Source organism: Ostrinia furnacalis, unplaced genomic scaffold (assembly GCF_004193835.3).
Source record: "Ostrinia furnacalis isolate ACB-3 unplaced genomic scaffold, ASM419383v2 OfSCF1299, whole genome shotgun sequence".
In the NCBI taxonomy this organism is placed as follows: Eukaryota; Metazoa; Arthropoda; class Insecta; order Lepidoptera; family Crambidae; genus Ostrinia; species Ostrinia furnacalis.
Genome location: NW_021131538.1, coordinates 335,128 through 356,319, shown reverse-complemented (window position 1 = coordinate 356,319; position 21,192 = coordinate 335,128). Strand labels below are relative to the sequence as shown.

Sequence of the window (21,192 nt, the reverse complement as noted above, 5' to 3'; positions counted from 1 at the left end):
TGTTGTTACTATTTCACGCAAAAAATACGTTAAGTTAGGTTAAGCCCAAAAATTTTCATATTTATAAATCTTTTTATATATAAAGCTTTTCTTAGAAAAGTGTCTAGTAACTATTTTTTTATTTAAATGTGTAAATATTTTAATGTGCCCCACAAGGGCTACCTTTTCTTTTTTTCATTATTTACATTTTGACGTTCATAAGTGCCACTTGTGGTCTAAACTGAATAAATATTTTTGATTTTGATTTTATGAAGTACTTACCGAAGACGAAGATATTTATCTTGTCCTTAATTTTATTTTCTTTCTTTACAGGTCGCCCTTTTCACTTCAAGCAACATTCAGATGGTTTAAAGAATAAGGCAAGTCATTAAAATTTATATTAGGTACTTACTGATCATTTAAGAACCTACATTTATTAAACATTGCAAATTAGCGCTTATTCTCCACAAAATAAGAGCGATCTCAAAGACAAGTCACAGCTGTTGTGTGTACAAGTTATCCTTCAAGTTTCAATTCGCAACTAATATGAAGTTGCGCCATCAACCTAGAACAACATCTTGAGCTGGACTCATTATTAGTTCATAAATCGTGTCATGGACAACTTAGGTCAGCTTGTACAATCAATATTTCATGTCGTGGGTCGAATCACGAAAAGGCTGATCAAAATTACAGGAGCGACGCTTAAAGATAACTTGAAGTATGGAAAAATTGGGCCCTTTTTACCTGTCAAAGCGGGCTTCCTGAAAAATAATTCAGACGATCTTATGTGAGGTTATAAAATGCATGTTTTTAATAACATGGTGTGTTCAACTCAATATCGCCATTTTGTTAGATACCTACGCTTTTTCGTGATTCGACACACGACATGAAAGATATGAAGAAATTTCCCCGTTAAGGCACTTAAAATTTTTAAGTTTGTACCTACCAAGTATGTTTGGTATACATAATATACAAAATACTTACAGTGGAAAACATGGAATCTCCCCCTTTTTTGAAGTCAGTGAAAAAGCGATAAGTTCGCGCCTAAAAATAACGAAATCTTTTATGCGATACAAATATGCCGCCTCCATGGTCCAGTGGTTAAAACAAAATGTTACTAGAAAGATGCAAAAGAACCTGATACTATGTATTACGTTCGTTAAATTACTGAAAATAAATCAGATCAAATGAAGTCATCAGTTTGAATAATAAAGCCTGTTGCTGCTATAAATGAAATAGTCAAAATTGTTTTATTTTCCTTATAGACCACTATCCACTAGTGGCACTTATGAACGTCAAAATACAGTAAATAAAAAAAGGTTATTATTAAGCTTATGGGGCACTTTACATGTCTCCTTATCTTTTGGGCCCTACCAATTAAAAAAATATCTAAGAAACACAGAACTTTAAACTTTCCTTACGCAAGTTGGGCTTAATATTCACAATACCAAACAGAAAATGGCCTCTCACAGCTAAATTACGTCACCATTTGTCAGGTGAAGTGTTTCGACAAATCTCACCGGCTGCCTCATTACTTCTAGTGTTGCCGTGATTTTTCTGTTTTTCGGATGTGTTAGATATTTTTTATTTCGGGTTTTTGTTTGAGAAAGAAACAAAAATAGTTGTAGTTGTGTTCATACAGGGTGGAATTTTGTAGTGCCACCTGGAGGGAATGTAGGTACTCATAATACTGTAGATAGAAAATTTTACTAAAAGAAAACATTCCTTTATTTTTGAAAAGAAAGAGAACTGCATTCAAAGATTTTCTAAATTTTTTCGAAAATTGACCACCATACCATAAAATATTCTGTAAATAATTTAAGATTTCATGGTTTTCCTTTCATTTGATTTATCAAGTTTGTTAGAGAGATTTAATCCTTATACTTAACCCTAACGATCGATGCAATAAAAATACAGGGTGTAATTTTTAACAAATAGTTCGATTCCCAGGTTGGCAAGCAAATTTTTAGAAATCTTTGATGCAGTTCTATTTCTTTTTCTAAATTAAGGAATGTTTCCTTGAAGTCGCGGGCGGCCGCTAGTATCTTATGTAATAACTAGCGGCCGCCCGCGACTTCGTTCGTACGCGTGGATCCCGTTTTACCCCCTTCATCTATCTTAGGCGGTTTAGATTTTTTCATACAAATGTTTTTTCCCGCTAACTCCCCTTCCCGTGGGATTTTGCAATATCCTGTTGTAACTAAGCTTTAAGTTTACTAAGGTACCTGCATGCCAAATTTCAAGCGTCTAACTTAAGCGGCTTAGATTTTTCATACAAAATGATTTTCCCGGTAATTCCCGTTCCCGTGGGATTTTCCGGAATTCCTTTCTCATTCCACCTCTACGGTACCTAAGCTACGTCCCTTCCAAATTTCAAGTGCCTACGTTTAGCCGTTTAGGCTGTGCGTTGATATAAATAACTTAATAACGCCATTTGAAGTGTGTTGGCTGTTCTCTTTTAACTGGGACCAATTTTAGACACAGATTCACGTGAATATTTACACGATGGCTTAACTAACTTACTATAAACTAATGTTATTATATTAAATCGAGTGGGTTACGATATTACGCAAAGGCGGAACTGGGGAAGGAAATTCTTCCCAAGGGAAGATTTCTCTGAATTGGGCTTAATTAATTTTCGAAATGCTCAATAAATATTCAATTTGAGGTTCGTAGTTCGCAAAATGAGGTTCGTCAAACAAATATTTGATATTGAAGCCTTGTTTCTCCGCATGCTGAAGGTTAAGACTTATCTGCCTTATAAGGCGGAGCGGGCCTCATAAGAAGGCTCAAGGTCACCCAAAGGGCGAAGGAGCGGGCTATGCTCGGGGTTTCCCTGCGTGATCGAATCAGAAATGAGGAGATCCGCAGGAGAACCAAAGTAACCGACATAGCTCGCAGAATTGCTAAACTCAAGTGGCAGTGGGCGGGGCACATAGCTCGTAGAGACGATGGCCGTTGGGGCAAGAAAGTTCTCGAGTGCGACCACGGGCTGGAAAACGTAGCGTGGGCAGGCCTCCTACTAGGTGGACCGACGATCTGGTAAAGGTCGCGGGAAGAGCCTGGATGCGGGCAGCGCAGGACCGTTCATCGTGGAAAACCTTGGGGGAGGCCTTTGTCCAGCAGTGGACGTCATTTGGCTGGAACGAACGAACGAACGAAGGCGGAGCGGAGCGGATAAATGTTTTGAAAAACCAATCAGATGTCATTCAGATTGAAAGAAATTGAAAAACCGGGACTAAATTTACTACATAAGGATGGTTTCAAACTAGTAACGGGGGGATATATGCCCGTATTCACAAACATTACTATGAGGTCTCACAGTGCGCGTGGACGCACAGGGTCACACACGAACCAATCACAGAGCTCTTGCAACGTTGTGCGTTCGATTTGCTGCTTTACTTAAGTAAGCATTGTTTGTGAATACGGGTGATAGTTTTAAAACTGTATACTTGACTACTTGTCTGTATTATACAGTGTGTCCGGGCATGTAGTGATCAAACTTTAAGGGCGAAATCTAGGGACAATCTTATCGATGGGGCTTGACCCATTTATCACAAAATTACAAGGATTTATGTTTTTAATTTTTAGTTTTCACTTCTTCCTTCAAAAACAAGTGAAAGCGTGGGTAGCTTAACATTAATAAGCAAATATTTTAGCCCTTAAAGTTTGATCACTACATGCCCGGACACACTGTATAACGCCTTTGCTTCCTTTCTTTCCTTCAAAAAGGAAAAATGCGAACCAAAAACAACTGTTCTAAATTTGTATTCCGTTGCCATAAAAAAGATTGAGAACCTAAGCGGTGACATTCCAATCTTGTTCGAATTATACACTTAGCGCGGGAAATTGCAGGCGGCATTCGTTTTGGCGCCAAAATGAGCCATCATGGCGGCGGCGCGAAAGAAACGGATTAACCTAAATGACTGCTGCAGGGCTTTGTGCGACAGAGCGTTTAAATGGAAAGTTTAGTGTTTCACAGTTTAGTTGCAAGGAAGTCATTATATGAGTTTAAATTCCTTTTTTGTTTTCGATTCTTTCCTTTCTTGGAAAGGCAAAGGCATTATGCCATACTGCCAAGTATTCAGATTTTCTTTTCTCAGTTATTGACCCATAACCTGTTTTTATATGATTAACGAATGACGAGCAAAAAAAAGTATTTTTTTTAAGAAACTAAGTACCCTATGTCTAATTAAAATCAGCGAAACATTGTAAAATCTTACTGCTGTTTAGTAAGTAGATGAACAATTTTATTTTTCCAAAGCTTACAAAGGGACGCAAGCAAAGGTAAGTAAGTACTTACTTATCTAATTTTGTTGAAGCAACATTCATTATTTTTCTTTGGTTAATCCTCTTAACACGAGTTTATTATGAAAATTTAATTACGGGGTGGAAATAAGATTTATCTTCTAAATAAGGTTCTGGTATTCACTTTGATAAAATTAAATGTCAGAGTATCCGAGTAAAAACTGGGCTAAAATTAGAACATACCTCTTGGGATATTTTGAAAATGTTTCCAAATTTTCACTGCTAGCTTTCATTGCAAATCGCAATTTGAAACTTTTAACAAACAGAGAAAAATTTGATAACTATTTAGGCTTCACATTAACTTTAACAAAACCTATAACTTTAGCCGGTGTTTTTATGGAGTTTATTTACCTGTTTGTACAGATACTTTTGTCATTTCTTACAGTTAAATTAAGATGATGCAACCAAACCTTACTATTCCATTGAAAATAATATCAATATTGTTAAAACAACTTTTATGACCTAAAAAACTAGCTTTTGATTTAACCATTTGGGAACTGTTTTGAAATATCTGTACATTTTAAAAAATATTACTTAATTGAGTTTTCATGCCTACACGCCACTAAACCAATTTTATGAATTTTGGTATAGAAATAGATGGAATTCAGGAAAAGCTTTTGAAGAAAAAATAAATTTTAACACAGGTAAAATACACATAAATGTTTGACATAACTTGACAGTGGGTATTATCAGATAGAAAAAACCCAAATCAATACGCACATATTTAATTGTGTTCGAATTAAGACACGAATGGTTGCTTTTACGGGGATCGAACCCGTGGTTTATTGAATCCAAAATGCAAACCAGCCGGGATAGAATGCGCGCCGTGATAAAATCTTATCGATGATTTTAGTCGACAAAATGTATGGGTTTATCGCGTAAAATCCCTCGATAAAAGTTTATCAGGGAACGCGCCACGCAACCTAGGCCCAATATAGGTCAGGCGAATGAATTTGTGTGACATTTGACCCAAAACTCAGTAAATAACGTTACTTCAAAACGTTATTTTTCTCATTACAGACCACAATTAATTTATTGCACAGCATAAATCTCAATTAAACTGCTTTTGTGTAATACCCAATGAAAAATGGCCGTTCCAAAGCGCATTATTAAGTAAAAAGAGTGAAAAAGTGTCTGGAATTCATTAAAATGAATAATAGATCTGGAATTTAAATGAGTGATTTAACTAGATTAGGTAAAATGGGAGGTATGACATATTGAAAGTACTTGGACAAAAATGGGCTATAATTATTGAAAAATGTTGATTTAAAACTGCATAATATTTCACAGAAAATGTATTATTTATAACATCCATTTTGTAAAGTTAATAAATAAATATGAAAGTAAATGACAAATTGACTAAAGTATCCTACGCTGCTTTTTATTAGTGGCCCGCGTTAAGAAACTTAATTAAAATTAAGTTAGGACGTGTGAAAAGAGCCAACGTACTGTAAATTTTTAATTAAACCTAACCTAGGTCGTAATTAGAGCCAAAAATAAGAGTTGATTGTCAGTAATATGTATAACCTACCACTTTATTATTAAATCAGTAAGAGTATTTTTAAAAGCCAACATACTTTATTTATGTAATATATTTTTTTTTATAGATCAAAATCAATTATTAAAGGAGCAGGGACTTTTTGTTCGAAAAAATACGATGTTATCTGTGGTAAAATTAAGCTCGACCAATCACACCATGACAGCTGTAATTTTTCCCGCCAATTCCAGAACAATGGCGACGGGCTAATTTACATGAAATGATTTAATACTCATTTAAAAAGTGACAGTCATTTTATAAAAAAAAAGATTTACGCNATTTACGTAGAAAATATGAGAGTTGGTCGCGGTCTGTAATGAAGTAGTTGAGATCTGACACCATCATTTTTTAATAATTTTCCAAGATACAACTTCTTAAATATTATTTCATGCTGTGGCAGCCTTTAATTAAGAGAATATTATTTTAGTCCCTAGTCTGTACCTATTTAACGTGTTTGTGTAGCTCGATGTACAGAAAAATGATTAATGAAATCAAAATAATTTTTATCCTAATACTAATATTATAAATGCGAAAGTATGGATGACTGGATGTCATAATGTATGTTTACTTGTTACTTTTTCACGCAAAAACTACTGACCGGATTTTGTTGAAACTTTACAGTATTATTGTTTATAACCCAGATTAATTTAGATATGCCTATGTGTACTACATTTCACGCGGGTGAAGCCGCGGGCAAAAGCTAGTTTAAAATAGCTTTTACAACTAATCATAAATTATTCTAACCATAGCTTAACAATAAGAGCACTGTAAAATGGTTTCTAAATCGCTAAAACTTAAATCCGCGTGGTATCCGGTCGGATCCCGTGAAATCCGGTCGCTTGCAGCCTTAACCGGCTAGAGCCAGATTTATGCGGGTAGTGTACAGTCAGCATAGCAAGCATTAGTGTATAACGAAATATTTTCAAGCAAAATTTTGTTTTAGTTACAAAGGCCTTTTTTGCAGCTTAGCCCGCGTGACATTCATATCCTTATAACCNCAGAGGGCGCTGCTGTTAAAATAAAATATCAATTTATTTACATAAATACAAAACAAAATATAAAAAAAAAGGTAGACCTAAAATATTACATTTACAAAATATTTATAAAGATAAACTCCACAATTGTTCCAAGTGCACTAAACAAAATAACGAGACCAGAACACAATCAGTTAACGGTATAATTATTAAATAAAAAATAAAAAAACGGTATAACGTTTTCACTATAAAAAGGTAGGTATTGGATGTTCTTTCCGGCAACTCATCTTGATTCCATTTCCACATCATAGCACATCGTAAGGTAACTTAGAAACTGCATCAATCATTGATTGAATTTTTCTGGAGGTAACGAAGCTGGTTCTACGTTGGTCCCAAATCTGATGTATATGACACCATTTTCAGATGCGTCTAAATAATATTTGAGATCCTGAAAATATTGTTTATAAAGTTTTGTATTGTTTAATTCTGATAATTTCATTTTGATGATCTCATTCCAATTTTTAGACTAAGTGAAACTCACTTACCTGAGGTAATTTCTTTTATGGTTTCTGATAAACACCTCCCCATAAAGATCACGTTGGTGGAACCGGACGATTCCTTTCCCATATCGGATGGATGTTTAATAACAAAATGTTTTTAGGTCTTCAATCGATGGGAACCTCTCACCAAACACTCTTGCATTTATTAATTTAAAAAAACTCATAAAAAGTCATAAAACTCATTTGTTTTTAACCGACTTCAACAAAAGGAGGAGGTTATCAATTCGGTTGGTATTTTTGCAAATAGGCTTTTAAAAAGCACTTTTACATGTCCCAGTATTAACCCTACCACTGCTTATCATATAATTTTGCTAGATTTCCTTCTGTTATGTAAGCATTGTAAATATTTGATAAGTACCTTCTCCCAAAATGTCATGTTATTAACTCTCTGAATCCCGTTGGATAGAGAAAAGAATGGATTACTGCACCAAAAGCTTTTATCATCAGTCAATCCAAATGAACTGACCTGTATCACTGGTGCTTTAAATACGTGTGTAAGCCCTAACAATAGACAGAAGTAGGCTTCGAGTATCAGCAAATCTAATTTCTGCTACCTACTTATCAGTCAGAAGTTTTTGAATATCGTCCAGCATCTGTTTTTTGAAGAGCGCCATCAACAACCTAAGGATTAACCTCGATTGGGCGCGTAANTTATAACCTTTAACCGACGACGTGATTTTTTTGTCACGTCGTCTGCGACGTGCGGTCTGTGGGACCGCTATACTGTTTACTCAAAAAATGATAATTTTTTGTATAAAAGTATATTGGTTTTATTTTTTTTGAGAACATTATAGTATTACAAATAAACATACTAATAATTTGTGAGGAAATAATGTATATTATTTATTTAAATATGGCTAAAACTTTTTTGACCCTTAATTTCATTGAAATTACACTAGAGCTCAATAATACCTTTAAATCTTGTCAATTTTAACCAAATCAACAAAAACCATACTTCTTCCTAAATAAAGTGAACATAATGAATAAAATAAAAATAAATGACACGTACATTACATGCACAAAGAAAATTTTGACGTAGGGTAAACATTAGGCACAATCTGGACATATTTTTTACTGCATGCCAAGCATTTTCGGTATGCATAGGTAACACCTGTAAGATAATATCGTTTGCAATTTAGGTGGACTAAAATATACGTCTTTTTTGCAATGAAATGAGGCTGATTTGGCATGTCAGAGCCAATAATCATGTCACTGTTTGCTTAACATCCGTTCCGCGGTTTTTTTTTTACAGACTACCATCTTTTACATAATATTATGTCCTAATATCAATATATCATTAGGAAATGTCTTTCCCTAGGTTGTGATGGCTCAGGATCCATCATTTTTACAAAAAAATCAGTCGTCTAAAACAAAAACGCAAGTTTTAGTATGGTACAAAAATGTTACGTAGTCTGCGACGTGCGGTCTCACAGACCGCTGTTGAACTTTAAATCGAATTATCTTAATAAAACTGCCCTCATCGATGTAACCACTACCTGTAATGGCGTATGGGTAACTAAACTCGAAGGTACTGAGACGCTCGGGACACGGGAGTAAGTAGAACATTGCAATCTAGAAATTTCAAAAACCGGAGCGGTCTGTGAGACCGCACGTCGTCGGTTAAAGGATAACTGTTATGTATTTAAAAAAAAAGAGTTTTTATGAGTAATAAATAAGACCCAGAATGGATCTCTTGAAAGCACCAAATCTTCCCGGGAACAAACATGAGAATACTTTTATTATTTTCATGCTGACTGTACTTTGAGCGAGTTGTTAAATAACACGCCCAGTTGGGTATTTATTATTCGATTCTATTACGGCTTATTTTCTTCTATTTATTTGCTAAACGTCTTTTGCAGTTGAAATTTTAAAGGGACAAAAATAATGTTAGAATAGTTACCCCATTAAGGGTTGAATTTTGCAAAATCCCGTTTTAGTGAGCACCTACGTTATAAAATGAACCCCCAAGCAAAATTTGAGACTCCTAGCACTTTTTTTGCCCACAACGAGGAAGCTCTTGGCCTGTATCCCACCTGATGGTAAGTGGCGATCAGGCCGAAGGTGGAAGCGAGCTTCACCCGGAATCCTCAACCACGGAGGAACTGGCTATCTTACCTCTAACTGTCGGAACACAACAATGCTGTTAACATTGCTGTTATGGCGACATTCTTAGGTAAGATGGTGGTAGCTAGCCAGGCGGATTTAGAACAAGCCCTATAACCAACCAAACCGAACAGAAAAATCTGCCCCATTTGGGAATCGAACCCGGGACCTCGCGTTCAGACGTTAATACAGAGGTTAACTTGCAGTTTCTGAGATTTCGTGATGATTGAGTCAGTCAAAGACCTTTCGCTTCTAATAAAAAAATGGCTCAAAACTCTTGACTCCAGTATCCAGCCGGGAAGCAAACAAGTCAGAACATAGTTCAGCATAGTTCGCTAATAACAAAGTTACTATCCAGTTATTAACTAAACTAACTAATTATTATTGTTAGCGTTAGTCGATAACTTTTGTTTGCACGGTAAACAATATCCTTGTTTATTCTTCGGATAAGTTACAAGTTAGTTTCTTCGGTTATTAAGCCAGTTTTAATTATTTTTTGGCGTAAAGAAGGTATCAGATATCCAAAAATTGTTAATTGACGTTTTTATTGTAATCCTTGAAAAGCGCAAAAAAGTAGTATATTTGAATTTAGTTTCTAAAATCCGTTTATGCTACGATAGGCGATATCGCGTACAGGAAAACGCAGCGTGGGACGTCCAACCATAAGGTGGACCGACGACATCATAAAGGTAGCAGGAAGGCGCTGGACGCAAGCCGCTACCAACCGAGCAACATGGAAAGCATTGGGGGAGGCCTATGATGATGATGTGATATTTTAGTTAGTGTGTCATACCTGTGTCGAATCCAGGACCAAGGCCTGGCCTTGACCTCGTGGTTGCTTAATTTAGAACTCTTGTCTCTTAAAAATAAAGAGCAAAAAGAATTATTCAGCACAAAAGATTGCCCTATTATAAAATCCTTCATCGAATTTACTAGAACAAATATTTTTTGTTTCCATTAGCAACAAGAATTCAATTAGTACTCCAGTAAGTCCAATTCTTCCTCGAAAAAACCAATTCATTCTATTTTAAAACAGTAAAACAGGGATGTTATGGATATCCGTATCCGTAACCGAAACTATCAGATATCCGAAATAAAAAAATATCCGGAAGCGTAACCGAAACCGATTCAAAAGTTTCGGTTAAAAGCGGAGTCTAAATCTTCATAATTTTAAATACATATTTGTTACTTGTCTGGTATCTCTATTATCATTCTGATATACCTACTCGCCTGTTTTACCAGTATGTTAGTCGTGCAGCATCTTGCTATTTGAATTTTACCTTTTTAAAATTCTAATATCCGTAGTTAACAGAAATTATTCGAAACTTTCGGATAATCCGAAATGATTTACTATCCGTAACCGTAACCGGTATAATTATTATAATATCCGTAACCGTATCCGTAACCGAAACTTCATATCCATAACATCCCTGCAATAAAATACCTACCAGCTTGTCACAATTCCATTCCATTAGCGGAAAACTAAAAGAAAATTCTTGAACATTGCGATGTTAAAAGAACCGATAAATTGTAACAATCCCCGAAATGTAGTTGGATTTTTAATAAAATATGAAGGGAATATGAAATACGAAAACTATAGTTCATTGAACGAATTACTTCACCGACATTACGAGAGATTAATTATTGAAAGGCTTTACAATCAATTAAAACATGACATCATTAGTTCAAGAGAAGAAAAGTCAAGAGAAGAGAAAAAAGTGACAGTCGTAAAAACGTAAAATAAAAAAGAAGTTTCTCGCCGGCCAGGCGAGCGGCCAAGGAGTTTGGTCGTAGGTATACGACCTTTACTCGTACAATAACAATTTCTCCTAGGCCATCATCATAAGACAGACCTGTACAATCATAGTATGAATGTACAGGTCTGTCTTATGATTTGGTTTTGGTCTTTTCTGGGAGTATGAATTTCATACTCCCAGCCTTATTGGCATAAATCGCAGATAATATAATCGCACTTTTTAATAAACTGTTTATTTTTTTACCAGAATCCTAAGTAATTAATTAGGTAAGTAAGTGAGTATTTAATAATATTCATATTCTTAGAAAAAACTGGTTCCATTCATAAAATGTAATTAATTACCCCTTTATTACAAACACTGGCTTTTGCCCTCGCCCGCGTGAAATTTAGCTTGTCACAGATCGTTATAAATTATAACCTAAATGTTAACTCTGACTGCTGTATAAGCAATAATACTGTAAAGTCTCATCAAAATCCGTTCAGTAGTTTTTGCGTGAAAGATTAAAATCCATCTATCCACACAACACATTTATTAGTAGGATAAAGGACGTAGCACACTTATCAACCTGGAAAGGGATCGTAAGTCGTAACCGTATCAACTCGAGGCGGTCAGTATTCTTTGTATGAAACTCCATACTGCAACATTCATTTGTCTTATCCGCACCATAAGGCCTCAGCCTCGAATTTAGCGGGCAGCGGCGCGGGAGCGGGGCGGGCAACGCAGACCCGTTCTCGAAACAAGCGGGCAGCACGCGCGGCGCTTTAGCGGCGAAGTGTTGTGTTCGGGGTTGTGTTGTCGAGATATTTGTTTTCATTCGCAAACGAAATGTCTGAACAACGGCGACAATTTTATTTCGATTCAAATTTATTCCTGACACTCGATTTATTGTAGGCAAAAGAAGGAGTGCGCTGCCCGCTCGTTGCCCGCTCCCGCGCCGCTGTTTTCGAGAACCGGTCTATTTGATTTTACGCATAAGATCCTGCCGCTCCCACGCCGCTACCGCCGCCGCCCCGCTGCCCGCTAAATTCGAGGCTGAGGCCTCCTAACGTAGACGCCTCGCCTCGCGGTTGACAGCGCACGAAAGGCGATGACAGCTCGCGAAAGGCGATACGGAGTTGATCCCTTTCCGAGTTGATAAGTCTGCTATGACCTTTAACATCTTCCTTGGTCCGGTCGTAACTTTTTTAATAACGTTGCAGCCGGGTTATGAATGATAGAGTGACGTCATGGAGAAGTTTTATAAGGCTCTCGATGACGTCATAATACAGCCATGCTTTGAATTGTTCATCAGTTTTTCTTACTTTATTACTTTTCTTAATTTTGGGGAAAGTAGGCCCATTTAATGTAAAAAGTTGCTCTTCATCATAAAACTATAATATAAAAATGAATCGCAAAATGTGTTGATAAACGCATAACTCAACAACGCCTGGACCAATTTGACCCAATTCTTTTTTTTTAATGTTCATCGAAGTCCAAGGATGGTTTTTACGGCGAGAAAATTTCGAATAATTTCCGGGAAAACCCTAAAAAAACTCGAAACTTCACCCCTAAGGATAAAACGGGGTCCACGCGTACGAAGTCGCGGGCAGCCGCTAAGTAGTCCTATCCTACTAATTGGATGTCTGGATGTTTGTTACTCTTTCACGCAAAAACTACAGAACGGATTTTGTTAAAACTTTACAGTATTATTGTTTATACCCCAGATTAACATAGGCTATAATTTATGACGATATGTGACAAACTAAATTTCAATAAATAAATAAGACGTGGATAAGAAGCGCCANTACTTTTTTTTTTAAATAAATAAGATGTGGGTAAAAAGCGCAATCTATCGTCATTGATTAAAATCTACAGCCAAAAAATTTTGACGTTCGTAAATATTCATGCGGGGGAAGCCGTTAAAAGCCATCTATCAACATCATTAGTAATTACGCGTACGAAGTCGCGGGCGGCCAACAGTAGATAATATTTTTATTAAAGGATCAGTAACTTCATCATTTCATCCATCGCTGAACATAGGTATCAGTTGGTCCATATTCAACAGTTGGTAGCCTGCATTCAGCGCTTTCCTGCTTTATGACGTCGTCGGTCCACCTAGTGGGAGACCTGCCCATAGTGCCCATAAGAGGCCTGCCAATAGTGCCCATATTAAATACCAATAGCTTAGAAGATTAATGTTATTCTTATTAATCCCTGATAAACACACAGGCATTGTTGCCGTTGTTATTTCACTACCTAATCGAAACTTTGAAAGAAAACCAAGAGAATAGGCGATCAATCTTTGGAAAACCGATCGTCCCTACTCAATGGTAATTAAGCTATCTAATAAATAAATTATCTCTATACACTCTATCTATACTACAATTTATTGACTCTCTCACATTATACCTAAATTAATGGCCTTGTAAGTTTATTTTTTCCTTTTCTTTTTACATTTACGATTCTAACAAATAATAATGATGTAACTTTTAAAATCTATACTAATATTTATTTTTTCCTTTTCTTTTTACATTTACGATTCCAACAAAATAATAATGATGTAACTTTTTAAAATCTATACTAATATTTATAATATATAAAATATAATATAAAATATGCGAAAGTAACTCTGTCTGTCTGTCTTGCTTTCACGCCTAAACCACTGAACTGATTTTGATGAAAGGCATAGAGATAGTTTGAGTCCCGGGAAAGGACATAGGATAGTTTTTATCCCGGTTTTTGAAACAGGGACGCGCGCGATAAAGTTTTTCTGTGACAGACAAAATTCGAAGCGGGCGAAGCCGCGGGCGGAAAGCTAGTAAAATATAAGTACTTGAAGATTTCCCAAAAAATCGGAGATGATTATCTATGGATGGATTAAATCGATTCATAGTGTAAGACATTTTGGAAACCACAAGTATTTGGAAGGAGTACAAACAATGACATAACAAACTTTTTTGTAACCCCGTTGGCGTTGCAGGGTTAATTTTATACTCAAGTTTTTCCAAGAAAGTTTAGTGAAAATTCTTAACCCACCTGGCACCACAGAATGCCTGTTCATCACTTCTAAAACAGATAATGTATAAAACACATGGTAAAAGCATAGATATTATGCTAGACACTTTGTAGCTTGCTAAAGGGCATGAAATATGCATCGCCACCTTTGAAGGCTGTGTTCCAGTACAAGATATGATATGCCTAGCTATTATAACGTTAAAAGAACATAGTGGTTAGAAAAACCTGTGCATCTACATGGCCGATGGGGCAGCAAAGTTCTGGGTAGGACTTCTACCCACAAGGTGAACTGACGACTTCATAAAGGTAGCAGGAAGGCGATGGATGCAGGCCGCTACTAACCGGTCATTATGTAAATCATTGGGGGAGGCATGTTCAGCAGTGGACGTCCTATGACTGAAATGATCATGATGATGATCCGTCTGGATTTAGTATATGAGCTCACTGGATATAGGTAGATAGAGTTTTAAAGTTTTTTTTAATTAACTCGAATTTTGTGGACGTTTTATTAAGCACCTTTCTTCTTATTGAGTTCGTCAATATTGGGACATGGAAATCATACACATAAAAACTTTCTTCAATTTTATTTAAATCAGCTGTTTTCTCATTTTTCCATTTCAATGACATGAAAAATCATATTACCTACTAAAGTAGGTAATACTAAAGTACCTAATAAAGTAGGTAGACGTCATAAATGACGTCTAGATTCATACAAGTATAGCTCCAACCTCGCTTTTACTGGTAGACTGGCTCTAGCGAACTCTAGCTAAGTGGTATGTGTCAACATTGTTGGAAAGTTTCATGAGTTCCTAACCTAATGGACTTGCCGGTTCCGAGGGCCGTATGTAAAAATAATAAGTTAGACACACACTTTTCGTCTTTTAGTGATTATTAAAAAATAAGAAAGAAAGAGAGAAAGAAAAAAATATTAATTTGGTCGAAAAAAATAAAAAATACAGATCAACATAAGATTAAGGCCATAACGTAGGCTCGAGCTGTTGTTTTCATATTTTTTTATAAAGTACATTCTGGCAAGAAAAATAATAAAAAGAAATCCCCCAAAAAATTAAAATTCAGAAAAATTTAAAAAACTTCATAACGTTTGGAGTTATCCACATCAGTGTACCTACCATGAGTTTACGTTAGGTGTGCTCGCTAGCGAGTACATCAAAAATCTCTATGACGATTTTGTTTCTTGAAAGTAGCCGCTAGGGGCGCTGCACAATATGTCATACAATTAAATGTCATTTTTTTACGCAGTCGCTAGCGAGCACACCTAACGTAAACTCATGGTAAGCACACAGATTAGGTGACTGGAAGAGAATGGCATAAAGATTTCCGTTTGTACTTTGATATATTAATTTATTATGCAAGTTTTAAATAAATAAGTAAATTAATTTAAAAAGCAACTGCTCCAAATGGGTTATGAACTTACGTACTTTTGCTTGTCAAATGCTTTAGAAACCACAAGCTACCGAGTTTTAGGTAATTTAATCTTGATACATTTCTCAAGTGCTTTCTTCAAGAGATCGTAGATGCGTAAGGAGAAGCACGTTCCGAATTTCAAGTGCTTGCTTAAAATTAAATATACATTTTCTCCACTTTCAGTATTATAATTTTAAGACATAATTTACAAAAAAATCACTAAAATGTCTTTGGTAATTTTGGACAGCCATCAGATCCAGACTGTTTTTTTTTTTGGGATGGACTGTCAGATTCAGACTGAAATGTTTGTATGAGAAAATAACCAGAAAAATAGAAGATCACAAATATTTCATCATACTGGTTATGTACTNGTATGGCCACCATAACTGGTTTCTACGAGCTTTATTCCGCTGCCGCAGCCTACCGCAGTACCAGTGTTGCTGACCGCAAAAATAATTTGCTGTTATTTTTGTTTCGCAAAATCTAACGCAAGACACATTTTTGATTTTCCGTAGTGGCTGACCAATGGCATATCGCTGCGCTGAAAANCGTTGAAGTCTAAGGATGGTTTTTACGGCGAGAAAATTTCAAATAATTTCCGGGAAAACCCTAAAAAAACTCGAAACTTCACCCCTAAGGATAAAACGGGGTCCACGCGTACGAAGTCGCGGGCAGCCGCTAAGTAGTCCTGTCCTACTAATTGGATGTCTGGATGTTTGTTACTCTTTCACGCAAAAACTACAGAACGGATTTTGTTAAAACTTTACAGTATTATTGTTTATAACCCAGATTAACATATAGGCTATAATTTATGACGATATGTAACAAACTAAATTTCAATAAATAAATAAAAGAAATAAATAAATATCTTTGGACAATCTCACACAGCGCCATCTAGCCCCAAAGTAAGCAATTAATATGCTTGTGTTATGAGTGCTAGCTTAACGGATATACTACTTATATACTTTTTTTTTTAAATAAATAAGATGTGGGTAAAAAGCGCAATCTATCGTCATTGATTAAAATCTACAGCCAAAAAATTTTGACGTTCGTAAATATTCATGCGGGGGAAGCCGTTAAAAGCCATCTATCAACATCATTAGTAATTACGCGTACGAAGTCGCGGGCGGCCAACAGTAGATAATATTTTTATTAAAGGATCAGTAACTTCATCATTTCATCCATCGCTGAACATAGGTATCAGTTGGTCCATATTCAACAGTTGGTAGCCTGCATTCAGCGCTTTCCTGCTTTATGACGTCGTCGGTCCACCTAGTGGGAGACCTGCCCATAGTGCCCATAAGAGGCCTGCCAATAGTGCCCATATTAAATACCAATAGCTTAGAAGATTAATGTTATTCTTATTAATCCCTGATAAACACACAGGCATTGTTGCCGTTGTTATTTCACTACCTAATCGAAACTTTGAAAGAAAACCAAGAGAATAGGCGATCAATCTTTGGAAAACCGATCGTCCCTACTCAATGGTAATTAAGCTATCTAATAAATAAATTATCTCTATACACTCTATCTATACTACAATTTATTGACTCTCTCACATTATACCTAAATTAATGGCCTTGTAAGTTTATTTTTTCCTTTTCTTTTTACATTTACGATTCTAACAAATAATAATGATGTAACTTTTAAAATCTATACTAATATTATAAATTTTATAATATAAAATATGCGAAAGTAACTCTGTCTGTCTGTCTGTCTTGCTTTCACGCCTAAACCACTGAACTGATTTTGATGAAAGGCATAGAGATAGTTTGAGTCCCGGGAAAGGACATAGGATAGTTTTTATCCGGGTTTTTGAAACAGGGACGCGCGCGATAAAGTTTTTCTGTGACAGACAAAACTCCACGCGGGCGAAGCCGCGGGCGGAAAGCTAGTAAGGTATAAGTACTTGAAGATTTCCCAAAAAATCGGAGATGATTATCTATGGATGGATTAAATCGATTCATAATGTAAGACTTTTTGGAAATCGCACGAATTTGGAAGGAGTACAAACAATGACATAACAAACTTTTTTGTAACCCCGTTGGCGTTGTAGGGTCAATTTTATACTCAAGTTTTTCTAAGAAAGTTTAGTGAAAATTCTTTAACCCACCTGGCACCACAGGATGCCTGTTCATCACTTCTAAAACAGATACTGTATAAAACATATGGTAAAAGCATAGATATTATGCTAGACGCGTTGTAGCTTGCTAAAGGGCATGAAATATGCATCGCCACTTTTGAAAGCATGTGTTCCAGTACAAGCTATGATATATGTCTAGCGGTAAGATAGAAATATTAAAGTGTATTAGGTATACATAGTAAAGTTTACTATAGTTAAGTCCCATTATTTTTAAGCTTTTTAAGCGTAGTCAGGTAAAAATAATATGAAAACAAAATTCCTGTTATGTGCTACCATAGAGGTCACTTAAAAATTAGGGATTGATGGTGAAAACGGGCATTACTCACACAGTGGTGATGTTTTGCAACAATAATGCAGTCTGATGTGATGTCTAGTATACATATACATACATACCTCATAAAATATAGCTTCTGCCCTTTCACTGGTGTACTGGCCCTAGCGAACTCTAGCTAAGTGGTATGTGTCAACATTGTTGGAAATTTTCATGAGATCCTAACCTAATGGACTTGCCGGTTCCGAGGGCCGTATGTAAAAATAATAAGTTAGACACACACTTTTCGTCTTTTAGTGGTTATTAAAAAATAAGAAAGAAAGAAAGAAAAAAATATTAATTTGGTTAAAAAAAATACAGATCAACATAATATTAAGGCCATAACGTAGGCTCGAGCTGTTGTTTTCATATTTTTTTATAAAGTACATTCTGGCAAGAAAAATAATAAAAAGAAATCCCCAAAAACATTAAAATTCAGAAAAATGTAAAAAAAACTTCATAACGTTTGGAGATATCCACATCAGATTAGGTGACTGGAAGAGAATGGCATAAAGATTTCCGTTTGTACTTTGATTTATTAATTTATTATGCAAGTTTTAAATAAATAAGTAAATTAATTTAAAAAGCAACTGCTCCAGATGGGCTATGAACTTACGTACTTTTGCTTGTCAAATGCTTTAGAAACCACAAGCTACCGAGTTTTGGTTAATCTTGATATATTTTTCAAGTGTTTTCATCATGAGATCGTAGCTGCGTAGATGCGTAAGGAAGCACGTTCCGAATTTCAAGTGCTTGCTTAAAATTAAATATACATTTTCTCCACTTTCAATATTATAATTTTAAGACATAATTTACAAAAAAATCACTAAAATGTCTTTGGACAGCCATCAGATCCAGACTGTTTTTTTTTTGGGATGGACTGTCAGATTCAGACTGAAATGTTTGTATGAAAAAATAACCAGAAAAATAGAAGATCACAAATATTTCATCATACTGGTTATGTATACCATACATACAAACGTATGTCTTGGGCGGGAAACGAACCTGTGAATATGAGTTCGCACCCATTATTTGAATCTAGAGATGATAATTTCTGCAAGACTTGGTGAGAAGTAACTTTTTTATGAAGTCAGAAGTTTTAATTAGGCTTTTAAGAAGCGTTTTTACACGTCCTACTCCTGCTTCAGGACAATAACGTAGGCTGAGAAAAATCAGTACAGTAAGTATGAAAGTTATAAATATTCACAAAAAAAATAGAAAATATTTTCAATAAAGTAAAGCAACCAGACGAAAACATAGATACCTTTGCTTATTTATCAGACAAATGAAATTATTCATCTATTCAGAAAGACATTTCTTTCTAAGCAGCCTTTCATACATTATACAGGAATTTGAATCACAAATCCTGGTTTTGGGAGAATACACGTAAACACCGTCGGGACAAAAGATAATATTTGAAGACGGTACGTACTTATTGTGCCTTTTGAATATGTATGGGATATGTATGAAATTCAAATATATCCTTATACGTCCTTGTTCCCTTTTGCAGTATTTAATCAAAAAATAAAATCAATTTCGAAACAACAATAGCTATAGTTGTTGCAATTCATGAAGGCGAGTGACTGAGTCCAACCAGTGAAGGTCAAGTTTGTCCCGGGGAAAATTTTAACTTTCCGACGGGTTAAAATTTTTAATACCTAAATAAATACAACTCAAAGGTGACTGACTGACTGACACAGTGATCTATCAATGCACAGCCCAAACCACTGGACGGATCGGGCTGAAATTTGGCATGCAGGTAGATGCTATGACGTAGGCATTCGCTAAGAAAGGATTTTACGAAACACTACCCCTAAGGGGGTAAAACGGGATCCACGCGTTCGAAGTCGCGGGCGGCCACTAGTGAAAGCTCGTATTCACAAATCTTCATAGGTATACTCCAGATTGACTAGTTTTGAACTTTAGAATCTAGCTTAGAAGATAAACTGGAAAAACCGCAGGCAAATGCTAGTAATATTAAACCTATCAGTGCATCCAGTCGATTGCTTGTCTAGACAAGTTTATAGCCTAGCTCTAGGACATAAAACGAAGAATTTGACCTTTAGGTCCAGCCCTTAACTCTGTCAGTGCCTGAGATCGGAACAGCACGTGAGACATTGGCATAATGGGCAGTTAGGGCTAAAAAAATTATTACAAAGCAGTAAATTAAACATACACTCAACATCAAATAAACCGCACCTTCCGCGACGCGAACTTTAAAGATTTTCTTCTGACACAATTATGGTACCCCAACAATATTGGTGTTATTTGAAAGCCCAATAAATACCCTTAAAGAAAAATACATTTCATTTCTAAATAAATGATTAACATACACCATAAATGTGACTTGAAAATAGACCTCACTTTGGGCTCACCTCTTACCTCTTTGGGATCAATTAGACCAATTTTTATGGTTATAAAACCAAATAAAGATCTCACGTGTCCTCTTTAACAGATGGATAGCGATTAATCCCAACTTTACAGTTTTATAGTCATAAAAATGGCTATAGCGTAACTACCTATTTTTTGAAGAAGTGACAAAGACACATTTTTGGGGTAAAAACCTTACCTTTAATGAAATGAAGTTTAGAACTAGGCTTTCAAATGGTACCAATGTTGGTGGGAAGTGGGGATGCATACGTTTGATAAGTGCTTGTCGCGGGAGGTGCGATTTATTTGATGCCGAGTGTAGATAAAAGTATTCTTTTTGTGCAAAATTTTGTACGCGGTGTCTTGGCTAAGAACTCATGGCGCGCCCTCGACGGTTGCGGGCCCGCAGCTTCTGTAGAATGCAGATACTTATGTAAAAACTAATGCCAGAACCAGAACTCAAGGCGCGGTTTTGACCCGCAGCGGGCGCGGTTGTAAACGGCTCCCGCTCGGCGGTTTTCGCCCGTGGGAAAATCGCCCGCTCGGCGGGCGACCATTTTGTACCAGTGACTTAGCACTTGATTATTTCTAAACTGTACAAGATATCGAAAAACTAGTTACTGATTCTGAAAGTGCTTCACGAGCTCTTTCAAATGGTACCAATAATAGGTTACAGATTATGGAAGCAGGTAACATTGTTTTTTTTATTTATTTTGTAACTTATTATTGATA

The 21,192-nt window shown here is 35.9% G+C and overlaps 1 protein-coding gene across 1 annotated transcript in view; it reads left to right on the top strand.

The window, feature by feature from the left end:
* Window positions 1-310: 310 nt before the first annotated feature.
* LOC114352247 (sex peptide receptor-like) overlaps window positions 311-21,192 on the top strand; it is a 281,000-nt gene continuing 260,118 nt past the window's right edge. Inside the window, exon 1 of the mRNA XM_028303768.1 lies at window positions 311-359. The gene's annotated coding sequence lies outside the window, so the exon portion shown is untranslated. The remainder of the gene's footprint in view (window positions 360-21,192) is intronic.